At 31.7% G+C, this 22,453-nt stretch overlaps 1 pseudogene; it reads right to left on the bottom strand.

Annotated features, from left to right (window-relative positions):
* Positions 1–8,020: 8,020 nt before the first annotated feature.
* LOC124372673 overlaps positions 8,021–22,453 on the bottom strand; it is a 40,736-nt pseudogene continuing 26,303 nt past the window's right edge.

Here is a 22,453-nt window from a genome sequence, read left to right as displayed (position 1 = left end):
GGACATTTGGGCACGGCTTTGGGCATAACTAGAGCACCATCTTGAAGTAAAACAGTTCCTACACTGAGTACACATTCAGCTGTGGCAACATGTGGACTGTTTGGAAAGATGTGTAAAAATGTGTGCTGTAATAGAAAAGGCCACTCACCATTTGTGAGATACATTATATGATTAGGTTTTTGTTTGCGAAAGACCACAAACCATTTTAAATCTGTTACTAATTTTATTATGAGTATAACAAAATAATAATAGGTGAAAGACGAATGAGGCAATAGTGCACTGCTTGAAAACATGGACATTACAATTGTTCATGATAAGGATCAAAGTGGTAGGCCTAATGTTGTGACAATCTGGTAATGAAAAGCAACAAAAAATTCATGAAAATCATTTCATCATTACAGAGCATGAAACTGTAGTAATAAAGCTTGGTTACAGGAAAATATGTGCTAGATGAGTTTAGAAAATCCTTATAGATCACAAAAACAAGACTGTTGCAGCATTGATTTTCTTCGAAAAATTACAACAAAGTTAAAGATTTGCAAGAGCTGATTCCGTACAATGGGAAGCAAGAACATCCTCACAACAAATTCTGGTACTTACATATTAAAGCCACCACAGCAAAGATCTTGTAACCTCTTTGTTTTCACACAGCCACCTTGTTTATATGGTGTCAGCATCAGTTAAAAGAAATTAAGACAGTTTTGAATCAATCTTGAATTCTTTATTGGTTCATTTTCATTTAAATCCTAATGAATACTTCGCTTGTAAATAGTTTTTTGAACTTCTATATTGTTTTGATATTAAATAGTGTTTTATTTTATATTTTCTCACCAAAAATGTAGGTTTAGATTGTCTGCACTTAATAATTATAATTGTTTTTGCAGTGGTGGTGTTAATACTTAATTACCTAAATTCCACAACAGTCATACATTCTGTTTTGTACTTCCTTACACCGGCTTGCTTTGTATGAAAAATAACCAAGCTACATTGGCTACAGACGATAGCCTTTTGATGAACTTCTTAAAACATCACTGTAACTCCTCATTTGTTTATTACAAATCTGTTTGATACGTTAGGTTTTATTGTTAGTTCATTTTTCTGTTTTTGAACGCCATTTACTATTGGCCTCTGGTCAGTTCTTTTTGGTTGGCTGGTGATTCAGTTTTAATAATTATTCTTTATTTTTTAGTAAAGTGTACGTTTCAGAGTTAGTGTACATGGAATAGACACAGAACACAGCACTGTTGTGGTTCCTGATTATGCGTGTCACAATGCTTTGATATGTATAGTTTACTTTAACCTAGAATGTAGATCTCAAAATGTTGTGTTACTGATTGTATTTAACAATGGCAGATGTCTGGAAAATCCTGTTTCCTTCACTGCCCTTTAAATCTGAGTCGAAGTGATGTAAATGGTAACACAACCACCGAGCGGTGACACAGAACCCAGCATGCCATGAGTGGCCAGGAAAGCTGAGAGTACAACCACCTAAGACTTCACTTGAGCTGAGCGAGAAATAAGTTTGGGCCTACCGATAATAACACTTAAGAGGCCTAACGATGGTAAAGGATTAAGGAGCAAAACTTGAGGGGGGAGTTGCTAATTAATAAACTTCTCTAAACACTTGCTGAATTTTGACTATCTTAGCTTTCATTATCGCACCTTAATTTCTTTGTAATAATCGTATTAGTTTAAGAAAATACTTTACGTCATTGTATTTCTCTTTAAAATTACAAATAAAAAATGAAAAAAAGATTGTATTGCAAATGAGGGTGAGACTTGGATGAAGCATATCTGTTATAAGACAAAAAGGAAGACAATGGAAAGGTGTCAGATGCCGAACTACATTTGAATGGAAACCAGTGATTGAAATCGCAAGCATCAGATATAAAACAGATTTTTTTTTAAGATTTTACCATGGCATGATAAGTGCCTTATAAGGATGAATTACAATTATGTCAAATAGCTTAAAAATGTAATATGAAATGTACAAAATATAATTTGGTGTTGCTTAATTTTTCAATAAAATGTTTTATTTCAATTCATATGTTACTTCTGATCAGCCCTTGTAAATAAACTTTTACATTACATTTAGGAACTACATTACTTAGTACATTTAATAATAATAGATAATATGTCATAAATTCAAAACTGAAAGCTGTCATTTTTTTGTTTGGGTTAATAACATTTAAGGTACAATCAATGTGAATGAAAATTAAACAATCGTCAAGCTTGCTATGGCCAGTGCTAACTACCAGAAATAGCAGTAACCCCAAATGAGACAGCCTCACCATGAAATTCTGATTACATAATTGTACGATGTCTGCTAGATAAAGCACTAAACAGAGGCTTTGAACTCTTCCTTACCCAAATATGTAATGTTTCTGGTTGGCATAATTATGTAAAATGTTACTTTTTCTTTTGTTGCAGCCAGCTGATGTTTACTGTTGTTTTGATAGTCACAAGGACAACACTCTCATACGTTGTGTAAAATGGTATGTTTCCATAAAAATGCAAGCTAAATATTGTTCATCTACATCACTGTGAACAATGGAAATAATACTGCTCTCAAAAACATTTTTATTAATGACATCCTATTTTATATACTTTACATGGGCTTTCATAGTGTATATATATATATATATATATATATATATATATATATATATATGTATTTAAGAGTATGGTTTTAGAATTTTTTTTTCGTATAATGAATTTAAACACCCAAAGTGTGATTTTGTGAAGTTTCCTAACTTTCCAAAATACCTCAAGCTATTGCATTTTTTTTTAACCAGCCAAACCATGAAAAGATAAAATGTCTAGGTGCTAAGATGCTAATAAAATTTAATAGGTTAGTTGGTTTGTCAAATGTCAGACTGCCAGAGATACCTCATACAATAGGTACACAATATGTCTGTTTATTTTTAAAATGTATTTGACACTATACAATTTTGTATTTAGTTTTGTCTTCATTGTTATTTTCTGCTCTACACTTATAGAAGCCAATGCCCGTTGTCTGGCCAGAGTTTGATATTTACCAAAGTTAATTTCTGTTTAAATAACATTTAACCCTGGAAGCGTCTATCAGAAATTTCAGTGTGCCCTGGTTTTTTAGGTTTTACAGGGTCTTGTTGTAAATTTTGAATAAAATCTTATATGTAATAAAGTATTATATATAGTTTTTCTTGGTAAAAATTAATAGAATAAAGCTATGTAGTTTTGAAGTAAAAATAAAAATAAATTTATTTTTACAGTATATATTGTATTTAGTATTTTACATGCAAAAAATATATTACAAAACATTATCCGCATTATAATAGAATATAAGATGATTCAACAATCCAAAATAGCCACATTGTAGGAAATTTAGTTGTGAACACAAGAATATATAGTGTTATAGGGTGGAAAAAATGGAATTAATGTTTATGCTTACAGAGAAAAGATCAAAGTGGTAAACTTTTACCAATTTTCAGTTGCTAAGCGACACAATGAATAACCATAATAAAATTTACTTTCATCCAAATTAATGTTTTTTCTACCTTTTTATGAAGCAAGCTGATGTATAACTCAGTTTTTTATTTGAAAAATTAACAAAAACAAAACAAGTTAAAACACTTCAACTTCTGACTTAACAAAGCCAGTCAAGTCAGATTCCATTTTAATGTTATGAATATCACTTTATATACAAGGATCACCTATTCTGAAGTATTATGTAATCAACAGTATGAGAAAGCTTTGCTCAATTTGAACGAAAAAATTCTGAACAAAGAACAAACATCAATCTCCTCTGCACAGAGGTTAACAACAAAATCACATCTGGAAAAACCACACAGATTTTCAACTACAAACAGGATAAAAGAAATAAAAAAACCATTAAACATAGAAGTCAACTTATAGGTTTTTACTGATGTATAATTAAAAGTCCTTGACAGGTAATAATGCATTTAGCAGTAAAATACAAATAGACCCTTTCGGGGACCATTACAATTTGAAAGTTACATGATCGACACCAAATGGATTGGTTGCGCTTCCAGGGTTAAGTAATAAATAATGTCATGTAATAAACAGAAACAAATGTATGACACATACTTCCTTACTGTGGCATGTTTTCTGTTCTTGTTCTTATAATATGAATATAACTATTTTCTAAGTTAGAGATGTAGCCTCACCATAACGTTGAAAAACATAACACAATTAATTTTTTTTATTTCAGCCTCATTGTGGAAAGCCTGCAAAAACCATCACAGAAATTGAGGAAAGATTCTTGATTGCAGTCCTTTTAAATCCTCTTCTTTTACGTCAATATCAAAATGTTCAGGACTTAGGATGTTCAGTCATTAATTCACTTAAACAGCAGATCTCAGAATGACAAGGTTCAAACAGCCAAAATAAATGTTATCAACTATAAGCATCATTATGCTAGATAACATTATAATACAGTTCCTCTAAATAATGCACTTACTTTTGATAAAATAATGCAACCAAAGTTGAAGTATTTCAATGCTTGGAGATGTTTACTTTTATCAGTGAGAACCTTAATATTCTAGCATGATGACCATCTTTCTTTTGTAATACTAACGGCCGAATAGTTTCACTCTGGATGCTATAAGTAAGCAAATTTCTTTGTAATATTCTTGCTAGTTAATTACATGTCACTGTTCAAAAAACTACAAAGAAATCACTTTTCAAGACATCAAATTATACAAACAACTATGTTATATGTGTAGGTCATATGGCTGATAACAACATACTATATTTACAATCTAATAAAAACTCTACTATGGACAAAATTAATGTATCGCACTTAATATTTTAAACATTGCAAAAGACCCTGGGTTTTCTAATAATTCTAAATCCATATTTTAAAAATGTAAGTATATATTACAACTAATTCCAAAGTTCTGGTGGATTTTTAAATTGTAATGAACACAAAATAGTATCCAATGGGATGTTTATTTAAATTTATATCACTACCAAATCATGGTGTAGCATTAATTTTGTCGATCAATAAATATAAATGTTATGTTTTAACACAATAACTGATCACTTATGCTTGGCTTTACTATCTAAATTAACAGAAAGCTTAATAGTTTTGATGTCAATTTCATATTTTTAAACCAATTTTCTTTCAAGATATACATTTTTCCTAAAAATCTGCAATCTCTGTATTGTAAAAAGGGATGATTGCTTACAACTTACAATTAAATTGAATACAACTGTCATTAGAGGCACTGACAGAGTATTTGTGAAGACTGAGAACTTTATTCATAAAAATTAATTATGTACAAATGTTGTTTGGCTGAGTATTGTAAAGAAAGTAAAATATGTTTGTCTATATCAGAAGGATATCAGCAGTTATGTCACTCTCTGAAATGAGTGATATAAAGACAAAAAATTATTTGTTTATCTAACGAGGAACAGTTTACGACAAGCATATATAAAATGATAAAACCTCCAAACATTCTATGTTCAAAGTTTTGTTATTGGCAATGGACTTCCAGTGATAACAGGATGGTTATGGACACTTCCCTTAATTACATTACAGAACAACTTAAAATACAGTGTTTTGAGATATGGTAGTCTGTTCTTTTCTTCAGGAATGAAAACACTTAAAAGTAAATCATAAATATAAAGAATACAAATCAATTATAATGTTGCTAGATGCATCAAAGTCAATAGATAAAACAGAAATACAATACACAATGCTTCCACAACACAAACTGGGCGACAACTGTAGTCAATGATAAATACTGGGTATTGTGTTAGGAGGAGGAATTATAATCTGGATATAATGGTCTTTTGTTTGTTCATCCTGAAGACCTTTAAGATATCTTGAGTTTCATTAGATTTATTTATTATGTGATTGCCAGAAAGATTGTGGAAATTAGATGAGGAATTTAATAACATTTAAATAATTTACAGCACTTATTGTATTGTTGAGTATTTTAAAAACATTCTCAAGATAAAAATTTGTAATTATTTTGAATTTTTAGCAGTTTTCCATACATATCAAAAATGTCAATATAAATACAAATATTTTGAATAAAACAAAGAAAGGATTGTGAAAATTGGTAAAGATTAAAACAAAGTTAACAGTCCCTGCACTTTTTCCAGAAGTCTTCAAAAATTGCTTAAAGATGCATCATATTTTTTGATACCACTAATAAAATCCAACTAATGGCAGCTTTAACTAGTTCAACACATTTTCTCAAATTGGCATTAAAAGGATTAGTTTTCCTGTTTTACATTGTTTTGGACTCTGCTGTAACATTAAGTGGCAATTTAGTCTGCTCTTCACAACATCGTTTTGAAATGTAAAATAATTTTTGAATCCTGTGTATGACAAGCCTAAAATGGAGATTTGAGGCTTATTTGTACATAAGACTTCATCTAAGAGTATTTAGAATTCTGAACACGATTTTAATATTCTAAATACTTATACATAAAAAAATCTTATTTTGTGTGGTATCACACCTGAAGAAAAGAGATCAAAGATCTAAATTCGAAATTTTTCAGTTTTTTGAACGACATAACAATGACAAAGGTCATAACAATCCTTTAATTATCCTTGGATTCCCAAACGTATTTCCAGATTATCAACCATCTTTAACAACCTTTAACTTCTTTCTCCTCCATGATTATACAGGGTCTGTATAATAAGTAACCGGCCTGACTTCAGGAAATTTTTTATTGGCAAAATATGTACAATTTTTCTTTAGAAATCTTCAAAGTAGTACCCATTGGAGTCGATAACACGCTGATACCGTATTTTCCAATCCCTGAACGCTCCCTGAAGTCGGCAACCTCGATGTTGTCTAGAGCCCTCGTCGTAGCACGTTGAACGTTTTCCAGAGTCCCGAACCGCGTCCCCTTAAGGTGTCTCTTGATCTTGGGGAACAGAAAGAAGTTCGGTGGTGCCATATCCGGGCTGTAAGGAGGCTGTGGCAACGGTGCCCTCGACTGTTCTGCCAACTGTTCGGTGACGAGCAGGCAGGTGTGCGACGGTGCATTGTCGTGATAGAGAATCCACGAATCGGTAATCTCCAGACGGACTCGGTGAACCCGGGCGGTTAGTCGACGGAGCACCTCTCTGTAGTACTGGCCGTTTACAGTTTGACCGGGTAGCACAAACTTTTTGTGAACAATGCCTTTCACGTCAAAGAAAGCAATGAGCATCGACTTCACCTTCGATTTGCTCATGCGCGCTTTTTTTGGTCGTGGTGACGCCGGTGTGTGCCACTCCGAACTCTGCCGCTTCGTCTCAGGATCGTATTCAAAAACCCACGTCTCGTCTCCTGTAATAACGTGGTTGAAAAACTCTGGTTCGGTTTGCAGTCGATCAAGGATTTCCGAAGCGACAGCAACACGACGCTTCTTTTGCTCATCAGTCAGGTGTTTGGGTACCAGCTTCGCGCAGATCTTCCTCATGCCCAGATCGTTCTTAATAATGTTTTGAACGGTCATCTTATCAATTCCGACCTCATCTGCGATAGTCCGAATGCTCAGACGACGATCACTGTTCAACACATCACGCACTTTTTGCACATTTGTGTCCGTGTGATTTGTTGATGGAGGACCGACGCGCTGTTTGTCATGGACGTCATCACGGCCCTCCCGGAAATGTTTGTGCCACTGAAACACCTGAGTTCTGGACAGAGCATCCTCACCGTAAGCCTCTTGAATCATTTGAAGAGTTTCCGTGGCCGTTTTCTTGAGTTTGGCACAAAATTTAATGCTAAAACGTTGCTCGATCGTACTCTCCATTTTCACTCCGACGGGGTAACTGAACATGCACTCCGCTCTCGCTCGATACTAACTCTCCAAGCGCTTGGAGGCAACTGCTGCAGCCCGGTTCCCTTTCACTAGACCCCCCACCACCACTACAGCACCAAATACCGGTTAGCAGACGCTTTGACGGAGCGGGGCAGGCTCAGTCCGGTTACTTATTATACAGACCCTGTATAATAAAACAAGGTGGTATTAGATAACAGTTGGCAAAAATATTATTGAAAATACTATAGAAGTGTTTGTACAATTTAGTGATATTGTCACATTAGATTTCTTCTAGAACCCACATTATAAGAATAAAAAGAATATTATGTACATATTAGCGAGTGTTTAAACTCCCTAATTTATTTCACTACAAACTTGTTACATTTACTTGCAGCAGCAATCAGTGACGTTGATATAGATACAATGAGGTTATATTCTACAAAATCTAAAATCAGGGTGTCAAATAAAACTTTATATTCTCTGAAATTATAATTTAAACACTATAATTTTATATTTTTGTACACAATGTTAAACACAGTTTGATTAGAACTATCTTTCAGTGTTTACTTTTACAGTAATGAGTATTTACAATATACTTCAGATATTATACCATGGCCTGGTAAAAATGTATTTTTTATTTATTAACCCTTTGACTAGGGAGTTTTTGTAGTATAATAATGCCAAAGTATGGTTTAAAAAATATATTTGGATTTGGATTACTAGATCAGACCAATAGAGACACACTAACATATCCAGATTGTATTAAATTTATAAAAAAATTTAAATATTTAATAATATATTTATACATGATGAACCCAATATTCTGTCAGTCTATTTACATAAACAAATTGAGGAAAAGTAAAAGATTATTCAGTTTAATGAAGTAACACAAGCTCTTATGGAAATTGAAATAGTGCGTGAAACAGTTAGGACTCTCATTATGACTTGCGGCACACTCTGAAAATACAATCAACCATAGTTTATTGTAAAAAATGGAAACTGCAAAAAGTGTTTCTAAATATTGTTGCTAAACAGATAGCACATATAAACCACAAAACAATGTAGAGAATGGAATACTGTTTAGTGCTATAGCTGTTATTAAGGAATACTGCTCATGGCTCTCCAATAATCTAACAATTACTAGTCAAAGGGTTAAAAACGTTGTTTTTATTAAACATTTTCAAAGCTTGTGACCCGAATTACTATGGTAAAACCCACATAAAATCATCCCCTTAAGTGTTTTAATATTACCAAGTTCACCGATCTTTGAAATCATAGAGTAATTTGATTACATAACATATGTTTCAATTTTTATGGCCTACAATAAAAGCACAAAACTGCATGTTAAAATATTGCTTTATGCACAATTCATCAAACTAAAAATTGCAAAAATATACAGCAGTAAAACAAGAAAAATAACATATATTAATACGATCTCCACAATAGTTATGTAATTCAACCATATTATACTATAATTGTAGCCATAAGAAATAAAATAGAACATCAAAACACATATACCTATAAACATTACTGATTAATAACTAGCTACTTTTAGAAGAAATGAATAACAAAACAATAATTCATATTATTTACAACAGAAAATAATCCACAATAACTTCAATCACAGTTACCATCTAAAATAATCATACAATTTATAAGTCCACTGTTGATTGCACCCTTGTTATTCACTGTACATAATAATGTTGTTTATGTAACAACTGGTTGTGCTGCCATATTGTCACACTTGAACTTGTGCCGTAGTATTGGTCAATACGCAAGCGAGTCCCTTACTGTACTGCTCACATTTACAATTCTTCTGTCAGTCCTAAAATGCACACAAATTTTATGTTATTACCGTTAATATAGAAATGAATTTACTTATAGTGCTAAATTCATATATTGATTTTGATCAGTATGACATTATACTTATCTTGATGATAACGTATTAAAGATATTTTTGATTTGATTTTGATTTGATTTAACTTTTTAATAATGTGGGGTGTATACAAATATGTTACTGGCTATAATATTATAGTTTATTGCTATTAACATTTTTCCGTTATAAAAAAAGACCCAGATTGACTATTCTTAAATTAGTTATATTTTTATATTATTAATGAGTGTTTAACCCATTAACCACTGAACATTCCTGCACCTAACCTCATTGTACAAATCCAATTAAATATGCAAAAAATGCAAGGGTTTAACAAAAGCTCTAACCAAAAATTCAATTTTATTGCTATTTGACTGAGCTATTGTTTTTATCTAATAAAACCATCTATAACATAATGTAATTTACAAGCATGTGAAGTATATAAAATATTTCCAGAATAATTTTTAAAATTTGAATTATTTTGTAAATTCTGAAAGCAAGAATGTTTTAAAGTACAAAACATAATCCATGATATTTGGTGTATTTTTATAGAAAATTAAAATGTTTATGTGGAAATTTTTATTTCATTCATTTATCATTTTTTTCAATTTTATGTACAGTTTTTGTAAAACATGACATTTGTGTTCTTCTTACACAAATCCAAGCAAACACGCAAAAATCACAAGGGTTTGGTAAAACTCACAAAATATTCTATTTTATTGTGATTTGGTTGATTGAGATTATAATCTAATTTTTGAGAAAACACAATCAAACTCATTAGAAGGCTCTGCCATGTTCACTAAACTCAAACTATATCACCGTAATAAAAACAAAAACAGTAACCAGTACACTATTTGTTTACTCAAAGCATAGATTATACTACAGAAAAAACATGTATCAAAGACTAAAAATTAACTGCAGTTTTACAAAATAAGACACTGATTGTCGGTTTACCGGAATATAACATTACGTAACTGTTCAATTACACTTAACTGGTCAGAAAAAGTCACAAAATATAGTGTATACCTTGATTCACGTTGTTTTTCTGGGGTAATACATATCTATATGTATATTACATGATCTTTTGTTTCATTTTAATACATAAAATTGATTATTTGAACCCATAATAATGTTTTAAAAATATATTTAATAACGTGAATCATCATCATGATGACCGTACTATTCTCACGTGTTTTGATACTGCATCGGCCATCACGAGATGGTACCGTGATAAGTGGTTAATGGGTTAAGTAAGGAATAATCAGTATTCTTAATATTTATTTTATAACTCCCCATTATTACTGGGTAAAAATATCCATATCACGAAACAAAGATACTGTGATTTTTTTATGTCAAGTCCAGTCAGCAAAGAAAGAGATATGTAAAAAATAAACTCTAATTATATCTTGATTAGGTTACAGAAAATGAATGTGTTCCTTTAAAAATTTAGATAAATTACTTTAGGCTAATTTCCTCAACTTTGGTTTTAATTATTGTTTCCACCTCAACCAACAAGGAAAAAGTAAAGTTGGCACATCTCATCATTCGTAAAATTTGTATCTGGCATGGTAAACTTAAAGTATACCAGGACTCTAGCCCAAAACGAACAGTTAAGAGCCCTTCAATCGAAGTTGTGGAAACAAATATGGAGTGTCTAATTGAAGAACACTACAAGGACCAGAGAGTTGGATTTGCGCACAGCATTTCGTCAGATTTTGAAGACCCTAGACAGATGAGTGCTGGCGTAGCAGTGGTTTTCAGAAGACACTTTGGGAGACCTGCAACGGTTCATTGTGTGGAAGACCATCTCGCTCAGCAGAAAGCAACCGATGGAGCTACAATCTTCAGTTTGATTACAAAGGACCACTTCTTCGATAAACCTACGGTCACCAACTATAACAAGGCTTTTCAACTTATGACAAAATACTTTTTGGCCAACAATTTGAAAAAACTCATTTGCTCCCCAATAGGATGTGTGAGGGACAGGATTCAGCTAGAACACTTTGCAAAGAACCTTCTTGAGTTCCAAAAGCAAACTGGAGCTCAAATAATCATTTCATCCTACCTTCAAAAATCTTACAGGGTACTAAGGAACGGTTTAAGTCATGATGAGTTCAACATCAAGCTAAAAGAGTTAATATCTAGTAAAAAAGGACCAATCTCTGGAATCAGAGGAACATAGAAAATCGGCTAGTGATCTTTGCGGCCAAACACAAGGCAAAACAATGCCAGGGGAGGACATATATGCTGAAGCCACAAAAAATCAGAAAAGTCCAGCTGTGGATGCAAACAAACGGACTCAAGCACATCCTTCACCCTCCAGCCAAAATCTTTTTTTAGAGGAACACCATTAAGCCATGTAAACAATGAAGTTAACTTTCAAGACCATGTCAAAACTGTTAGCTTAGAAATTAGTTCTAGTAATGGTGGACCCATATGTATGGAGGATCCATATGTAGAAATCTGTGAAAGCATTGTGCACAATGCTTCATTTAATGATAATTTCAATAGTAGGGATGTTACTAGGGTAATGAATAATGTTGAGAACACTCCTATTGGTATAACAATATTTTACCAAAACATAAACTCTTTAATTCCCAAAATTGATTCATTAGAAATTACAATTGACGAAATAAAACCAGACATATTAGTTATTACAGAACACAAAATGAAAATAGATGAAATTAACAGACTTAATGTCCTTAACTATAACATTTATGCTCACTATTCTAGAGATAGTATGACGGGAGGAGGTGTAATTATTTTAGCAAAAAACATTATGAAGGTAAAAAAAATTATGTTTCTGGCTATTAAATCCCTTTTAAATGATCAAATCTTTGAATTATGTCTGGTTGAAATTCAGTTTGGAAAAATAAAAATATTGTTGGGGGGAATTTATAGGTCTCCAATCAGTGCAAACATAGATATATTTATGGGAAAGTTGAACTACCTCTTAAGCATCTTAATTAATAAATATGAATACAAAATAATATCTGGAGACATTAATATCAATACCTTAGAAAAAATTAATTCTCAGAAAAAATTGGAGCAAATTCTAAAAACAGTATGATATGAAATACTTGGTTGACTTTCCCACCAGGATCACCAGAAATACACAATCAGCTATTGACAATGTATTAACAAATTTTAAACAATCACAGATACAAGTCGAGTGCTTGAATACGTTGTTGTCGGATCACGATGGTCAGCTCATTAGGGTATACATACGATCATACCTTTAGTATAAAAAAGCCACCAAACTATGAATTCAAATACTCCAGGATTTTCTCTGATGAAAATATGAAAAATTTTAAACATGCATTAAGCTTAGAGAAATGGTTACAACTATATACAGCTAATGATAATTTGAAATATGACATATTTATTTGTATATTTTTACAATATTTTAATACTTTTTTTCCAATAGTAAAAGTTCGTAAACACTTAGATAAAAAACCCTGGTTTACTGAAGATTTAAAAATAGAAAAAAGGAATTTAATCCATGAAAGTTATCTGGCCAGAACAAATAAATCACAAAGAAATATTGAGCTCATCAAACATAAATACAACCTTTTTAAAAAGAAAATTATACAAGAAAAACAAAGTTACTATGATACAAGAATTAAAGAATCCAAAAATTGTCAAAGGGATACCTGGAAAATTATTAATTCCGAAATTGGTCAGCCTAAATTAAACATAAAAAAACATACAACTAAGGCACAACAATATTACAATAACACATCCTAAAAAAGTTTGTGAAGTTTTTAATGAGTATTATATTAACATAATTAGGGACAAAGTAAATTTAAACATTAATTTAACCACTTCAAGCTTTAATATACAAGAATATACAAATCAGTTCAAATGTAGATTACTTGATAGAAAAGATATGGTAAAAATTATTAGCAGTTTAAATAACAGTTATAGCACTGGATATGATGACATACCATGATCCCTTACTTCATATAGTTCATTCTTCCTTATTATCTGGAATTTTTCCAGAAAAACTTAAAATAACAAAAATTAAACCTCTTTTCAAAAAAGGCGATCAGATGGATGCTGCAAATTATCGGCCACTTGCTTTGCTACCAGTTATATCAAAAATATTTGAGCGGGCAATGGCTGATCAGTTGATCAGTTATCTAGAAGAAAATGATTTAATTGATAACATACAACTTGCTTCAGAAAAAGGAAATCTGTTGTCACAGCTGCCACTGAGTTTCTATAAGGCGTGATTGATTCTATTGATAGAGGAGATAAAGTGATAGGAGTGTTCATGGACTTACATAAGGCTTTTGATAGTGTTTGTCACACCACATTACTGTCTAAATTAGCATTACTAGGTATTAAAGAAAATGAATACAATTGGTTTAAATCATACTTACAAAATAGGCAACAATTTGTGGAAATAGCTCACCAAAACACTAAAAATAATTTTAGTATCAACTACAATTCAAATTTAAAACAAACCATTTTTGGGGTTCCTCAAGGTTCCATATTGGGACCTCTGCTATTTCTCTGCTACCTAAAAGGTCTTCCTGAATTGGAAAAATTGTGTTTGTATGCTGATGATGCCACTCTGCGAATAAGCGCACCATCTAAGTATGACATTGAAATGGATGCGTTTCTTAGTCTATCCAATTTAAATCAATTTTTCCAAAAAAATAATTTAATTCTAAATCCAACCAAAACAAACTATATTGAATTTAATGCTAACTGGTGTAGAAACAAAATTAATCCTAGTATACGAATGGATCAAATTTCTATAGCAAAAGTCGAGGAGGTAAAATTTCTGGGATTAACATTGGATAGCTCATTGTCATGGAATAAACACATAGACAATGTACTTTCAAAAATGGGTTCTGGTCTTTATGCTCTTCGAAGAATATCAAAATTATGTACAAACAATACTCTGAAGTCAGTATATTCTTCTCATATTCATTCACATATTGTTTTTGGTATTGCCCTATATGGATCAACTTCAATTAGAAATTTAAATTCAATCCTAACTGTACAAAAAAAGGCAATTCGTATTATGCTCGGCTAACAATGGAATGAATCCGTAAAAAACCACTTTCCACAATTAGAAATCATGACTGTCTATAGTGCATACATATATGACACTATACTGTCAGTGAAAAATCGAATAAATGATATTGAAATATGTGGTAAAAACCACTCATATAATACAAGAAATAGAAATAATATGGCAGTCATCCGATATAATTTGGAAATTTTTTGTAAAAACCAAAATACATGGGAGCTAAATTCTTCAACTTGTTGCCACACTACATGAAATTACTGGAAAATAATAATTTATTCAATGTTAAACTAAAAAAATATTTAACTAACCTTCCCCTGTATTCGTTTTCTGAATTTTTTGAAATCCATGGTGGAAAACATGGATAAAAACAGTTTTATTACATTTTTTTTTCTTTAACTTTAATTTTTTAATTTACATTTGTAATTTTAATAATTTTAGTATGAAACTATTGTATTATATAATGAATTGTGACCTGTTACTATTTGTTAACAATGATGTTAATGTTAATAATGTTATTATTATAGTATTATATTGGATTGACACCATTCTTATGTACACCATGTGTATTAATATGAATAAAGATGTTTCTGATTCTGATTCTCAAGTCAGTTTCCTTTTGTGTTGTGAAATGGATCCAGAACGTAACTTACGTAGTGACGACATAAGAGGGCTGTACGAGTGGAGTGAAGGATTGTAATCAAACAAAACAAGAAAAGTGGGTTTTGTGACTTTAGACTAAACCTCATCCGACAAATATTGGAAACACATCACACTCCAAGAGAAGGAAGGCTGATAGCCGCGGCGCCGAGGGTCGTGCCGCCGCCAGCCGCTACCAGACACCAACATCCGCTCCGCCTGCCCGACAGACACTTCCCCCGCCCACTGCCGACGCCAGAAGGTCAGACACGGAAGACACAAAAGAGATGCTACGTCTGTTCTCATTCCTCACGCAGAGAAAAAAAGAGGAAGGATACGACGTTTTGAATGTAAAGAGTGTGGTTTGCCACTGTGTATACATCCATGTTTCGAGCACTTTCACACAAAAAACAAATTTTAGCCTTTGTGTTTTCTCAACAAAAGTAAATGTTAGCTTTTTATAGTAATAATATCTGATTTTCATTAAAAATAAAACAAAATTTTTCTTACTATTTTGGGAGTGTATTATGTTTCACATCCTTACTCCTATGAAACAAATGATGTAGTGACGTTCCAGAACGTCATTACTCCTTAAAGGGTTAAAATGTATAACTTTTTTATTTATTGAAGGAAATTATCCATTGAGGTGTTGTTTTTTATGTAATAATGTGGAGTGTTTAAAAAAAATAAGTATTAAAATGTTTACAAATTTATATAATTTATATTTGTAAAAAACAAAAATAAAAAAACAAAAATAAAAAAACAAAAATTTTAAAAAAATGAGTTTGAACATATAAAAGTACCTTTATTATTAGCCTTAACTAAAAAGTAGTTAGTGGCAATTGTACTATATTTAATTGTTAACACACACACCAAATTTGAAGAACTTCCCTTGATAAATAGAGAAGTTACAGCATTTTATCGATAACCTTGTAGAGTCCACATTTTACAGTAAAATTCAATAAGACATATTTTGGTCAGTTTTATTCAAAATCACTTTATTTACACGTGTTGTTTAGCCCAATGTATAAAATTGTTTGTTAAAATAATAAAGAAAGTAGGTTACATAAAATTAAAATTAATTATTTACAATATAGGGTACATAATTAAAAAATGTTTAACACTTGTGTTTGCCGAAGCACAAAGTATGTATCCCCCTCTTTTACTCATGGTCAAATCTATTTGCAATAATTACAAAACTAATAATAATATACGCAAACTGAAATAAACAAAAGAAAAGCACGAATAATTCCCATTAAAACATAACCTAGCAACAACGTATTACCACAGCAACAAAAGACGCTCACTGAATGATTAGACGTAATTAATGAGGTTGAAAACAGCTGATATACATCATCACATGTTGAACATAGAGTAAAAACGATTTTATTGTATCAATAGTAGTAGTGTCTAGATACAGTATGCAAAGTTTAGTGGCATTTGGTCAATAATTAAAACTACAATATAACAAAAACCGGACGAGCGCCCCCAGCGCACGTTGGCATTTTTCGTAACACCTAGTGACGTGCGCTCGCGGCGCACGTCGGCATTAAAAGGGTTAAGACATAACTTCCACCAGTCGAATTTTCTACTCATAAATACCAAATCATTTTATATAGTTTATATTCGTTGTCAGCTAATATCAATCCTAATTCCACATGGCATACAGCTGACAGACTATGCAGCTGGTGATGTGCTGCATTGCCTAGATGTTCTTTGTTGCTAGGTTATTACGAAGGCTAGTTATTTATAATTAATTGTTATGTTGTAAAATGGGCGATCCTCGTTGTTAAAACAATATACTTGACCTTTTGGGAGATGAAAATATTAGTTCTGACGATGAAAATGACATATTGGCAAATATAGTACATGAAGATATTTCTTTGTCAGATTTGTTGTCAGGTGGTCTAGATGATTATAAACCAGTGGAATGTGAATTGGGTTGTGAAATTGATAGTGGCAGTGTAAACAATTCATCATTATCTGATATTCCTCTTGCCCAAAGAATTCATCAAACGCCAATATGGGTAAGCAGTAAGCACACTACAAAAAAAAGAGGGTACATACTTTAAATTTTGATTAAAAAATTTTTGTGTTAAGAATGAGTGTATATATGTTATAATCTTTCTGTTCAATACAAAACTGTGTATATTTTGTACACTTACAGTATCTTACTATCTCAAGCCTTGTAAAAGATACATGGAGCGAAACTTAGAAATAAAAAAATTTACAATACACATTTTTCAATTTTTGTATAAATAAAATTAGCACTCTAGTAATTGCATATTTTATTATTTTACATTTTTCTCTGCTTAACCCTTTGCGTGCCACGGCGACGATACATCGTCGCCAAAAACCCTTGCGAAAAGTGCCACGGCGACGATCTATCGTCGCCGACTTACTGTGCGAAAAGTGCCAGGCGACGATCCGTCGTCGCCGTCTGTTATCGTAATTTTTAACGCTTTATTTTTCAACGCTTTATTTTTCATGAATTCTTTTCACAACCAATATTGTTTTATTTGTTAACTATCCTGCAATAGATATATAATAGTTCACATAGTACTTTATATTAGTGAAGATAAAAAAAACACAGAATAATAGAAGCAACAACAGCTGGCGGTGATCAACCGGGCGCGTAACATCGTTGGCGCGTAAACAACTCGCTACGTATAGTATGCGTAATATCTAAAAATAATACGTTCGGTCACATGGTTGTGTTTACATCGTTTTGAGGTTAGGATCTCTAAAATGATTTTGTTAACCCTTTGGATGCCAAGCAAATTTCAAGATTCGTTTTGAGTAATGCCATGCATGTGAGCTGTGGGTGTTTCCTGAGTGCCAGTGGTAAATGGCCTATAAACAGCCAAGTGTGCCAAGCACAAAACAGCTATTTTGTTATGTTAGACTAAAAATTGTATAACTCCTATCCTAATACTGATAAATGGACAATTTTTGTTTTGTTTTGTAGGTTATGAAATATACTGTTATGTAATAACAAAGTTTTATGATAATATCCAAAAATATAAATAAGTAAACTAAAAAAAAAAAAATAATAATAAAATTTCTTTAAATTTTTTATTTTTTTAATTAGAAAACTTATATTATTTTACTATTTATGTAAACATATGTTACATTTTACATTAGTATGTATAATTATGAACCAATATAGAAAATTTCAGAAAGAAATATTGAGAAATAAAAGTTTTATAAAATTTTTAATAAAACTTTAATTTGGACTATAATGTTAAAATATTGACAATGTAATGTAAGGGCATGTTATTGTAAGGACTTTTCTAAACAAAAACTATATTTATTAAACTAGCATTGAGATGGTTGAAAAACATTGGTTAGGACCCTAACGCATGTTCACAAAAAATAAAATCATGACAAATAGCCAATTTTTTTCTATTATTTGCTTTTACTCACCCTCAGTTATTGAAAGGCAGAAAAAGTCCAATCTTCAATTACTCACTATTTTTTAGTGCCTATAGTCTATAGCATAGGCCTATTGAAAAATGTTACTAAGTCTATAAAAAACTATGCAAAGAAATGTCTATATATAAAATATATACATTATTACATAAACGTTCAGTCTATTTACACTCGTGGCGGGGGAGACAGTCAAGGTGGCAACCCCGGGTGCACTTGACACATACTGTCCTGGACCTTATACTATAACAAATTATATATCAATTTGTTAAGTAACTCTTCCCCTTTCGTTTGATGTATCTGTTATGAAGATTCGCTTACTATATGATTTAAAAAAATAATATAATCGCAAAAGCCGAAAATATCGGCCCGCGGCACACTTCGGTTAAACGTAATGGGCCGAAAATATCGGCTCTCGGCACACTTCGGTTAAACGTAAAGGGCCGAAAATATCGGCTCTCGGCACGCTTTGGTTAAATATAGTGAGCCGATAATATCGGCCCTTGGCACCCAAAGGGTTAAATTGATATCTCCCGTGCGTGCGTGCGTGCGTGTGCGCGCGCTCGCACCTGTGTGTGTGTATATTTTTTGGGAAAATATGAAGACCATATATTAGATATACTTTAGAACCAAAGGATAAATGTAAGTAATGCATTAATTATTTTTGTTTTAGTGTTGTGTTACCGGTACTGAAAAATGATTTTTTCATTATGTACATAATTTCAAGCATTGTTATGTAACTATAGTAATTATATAAAAAAGTTAACCATTATTTTTTTTCACATTAACAATGTTATAAAGAATATTTAAAAAATTCTTCCCATAGTAAAAATTGTTTCTTATTAATTTGTCAAAAAAAATAAAAACTAAAAAATAAAAATTGCTTTATACATTTTTTGGTTTTGACATGCCAAAACTAATATTATTTTATGTTGTTTCATTTGTTTTGTAACATTTTATTGTAATACAGTTTTTTACAAACATTTTGATACCTGTTTCATAAAAATAGTATGAAAAATAAAAAAAATATATTCTTTTTCCGGAAGCCCGGTAATACTTCTTATTATTCCCTGGCATTTTTCGCATATGACTTGCAATATAGTTGCTAGTGCATTTCTTTTGTACTAAATTTTTTGCCTTGTGGCATTCAAAGGGTTAAAATTGATATATAACACTTATTACTTGGCATTTAGCACATCTTCTTAAAAAAATCTTAAAATATGCTGCACAAAGACAAAACCCAGTGTATTATTCTGAGAGTTTTCTTATTATCAGTCGAAGGGTTAAAAAATAAAGTTAATTAATGTTAATTTGTATATGGACTTAAACTAGGCTTAAAGTTAGTGTGGGAGGCTTTGCTTTCATCCCACAGAAGACAAGATGGTTTGGAAGAGAGTGACTTCAATGGACCGATGTTTTACATTTTAAATTTTGATATAGAAGTAGTAAGGGTGGAGTTTCACACCATATTTATATATGTTATACATTAACTAGAAAGTCCTTTTGCATACAAATGAACACATACAATGACAAAAAATCTCCTTTTGCCACCAAATGGTGGGAAAGGATGCTAAAACGCTTACTAATTGAGTTTGTAGGGCTAATTTGAAAACATTGTATGAGAACAACCCTAGATTTTACTGTCAGTAAACAGTTTAGCTAGCTATAAAAATAGTATTGCAGATGAAGCAAAAAATGTTCAAACTTTGAATGAAACCACCCAATCCAACAAAATAACTTTCATCACATGTATTGATAAGTTACTGGAAAAAGTCATATGATTAACAAATTTGTTTATTCCATTTGTATTGTTACCAACTTGGTTACACATAAAATCAACGCAACCAGAGTTACTTTTTGACAGAGAGAAATTAAGACATATTGGAAAAATGTATACTATTTTCAACACTGATATAGAGGTACTCCGAATTTCAATTCTCTAGGTCAACTTATTTGACAGTTATCATTTGCACAATCAGATTTTGTTATCAGTAAATGGTGAAAGACTGTAAAATGCCCAGCCAAGAAGGTAAGTTCTTTTATTATGAATTTCAACAATAGCTAAAATTGTAGCGTGTAACTTTTAAGATTTATGAGTGTAAGTGGGTGTTAAGAGTTAATGTTTAGATGTATGGTCAATAATTGACTCTTCTTAACTACATTCCCTATTCTATATCCTCCAGGTTTTCTAGTGGTCTCACCAAAAATATACAAAAAGTGATTCTGATAAAAGTGTTGCATAGATTAGCAGGATAAGAGGTTGTAGAAACAAACATTTTTTTAATACACTTCTTGTCAATGTAGTTATAGAAACAATTGAGAGCTAAGTAAAGGCAATACACTTAACAGGAAGGTAATTCATCTCCACGCATCATGGTTAACGTGATATTTACACATTTTCACCATGTCCACCACTGCCCTCAGCACATTAAATTCCCATAATTTACTCTTAAGTACTGTTTCTTTTCTGTTTTTGTGGGCTTCTGGTTACTCCTTTTCCAATTCTCTTTGTCATCTTTAAAGATTGATGTTTCAATGAATAAGAATGAGTTACAAGATATTCTTGACCAACAGACCAAGACGATGGATTGGGAGAAATGACCCTGTCCACTGGCCTCCACTGATCTTATCTAGCTTGTCTTTTTCCTTTGGAGCTATATAAAGATGCAAACAAAAACACCAATAAATGATGTACAAATAGTCATAGTGCATATTGAACCTCTATAAATCCCTCTAAAATATTGGTAGTCTATGATTACTTTTTATATTATCAGACAATCTCAAAGGTTTAAGAATGACAGAAATTGGTTTGGTGGGGATTTTGTGTAGATTTGATTTAGTAATTTATTAAAAAAAAAAACCAATTAAGAATCGAAATTTGAGAATCGGGAATGGATTTTTTAACATTTGCAATCTGAATGAAGATTAGAAGATTGACGGGAGTTGACAATCAAATCTGCGGTGATCGCTGCAACATTAATGTCAGCAGTACACAAATTGCCATTCTCTAAAATGTGTTTTTCCTTACTTTTTGTTTTAAAAACTGTAAATAGATAATCTAATTTACAAATAATCATATTTTGTAAATAATATTGTGCTTGCAGTTAAGTACTTTTTATATTTACGTTCAAGCAGTGCTAAGAGTTTGTTGAAAAATATTAGTGGACAACGGCTGATCTCAGCATTATAAAAATTACTGATTACAAAACCGAGTTTTTGTTGTACTTTATTCATGAAACATCTAAAATTATAATCCAATATACAAATTATCGTACTTTTGTTAATAGTATTTTGCTTGCATTAATATTCTCTGTATTTCAAGTGCATACATTACCGCGAGTCTGCTGAGTCTATTCGTGGATGACCTCTGATATTGTTGTACACTGTTTAAAAACTGTAGATAGATAGATAACCTAATTAACAAGTTATCGTGCTTCTGTCATTTATAATTTACTTGCATATTGCATGTTTATGTTTGCAATACCATGTGTCTGTTGCATATATACATATTTGAGGTGTGATCAAAAAGTTCCAGGACTTTTTATATACTATGGGAATGCAATGTCTCACAGCGATGCGGTTGGCAGCATTGTATTCCCTGACTAGACAGTAACACAGCTGTGTTTGCAGATCAATCATTACATCACTGAAAGTAACATTAGCACAGTTTGTTTGAGATTAGTTTTATAGAGTTTGGC

The sequence above is a fragment of the Homalodisca vitripennis genome, unplaced genomic scaffold, assembly GCF_021130785.1.
Source record: "Homalodisca vitripennis isolate AUS2020 unplaced genomic scaffold, UT_GWSS_2.1 ScUCBcl_3719;HRSCAF=9429, whole genome shotgun sequence".
Taxonomy (NCBI): domain Eukaryota; kingdom Metazoa; phylum Arthropoda; class Insecta; order Hemiptera; family Cicadellidae; genus Homalodisca; species Homalodisca vitripennis.
The sequence above is the reverse complement of the archived record's forward strand: the minus strand, read 5'-3'. Positions and strand labels throughout refer to the sequence as shown.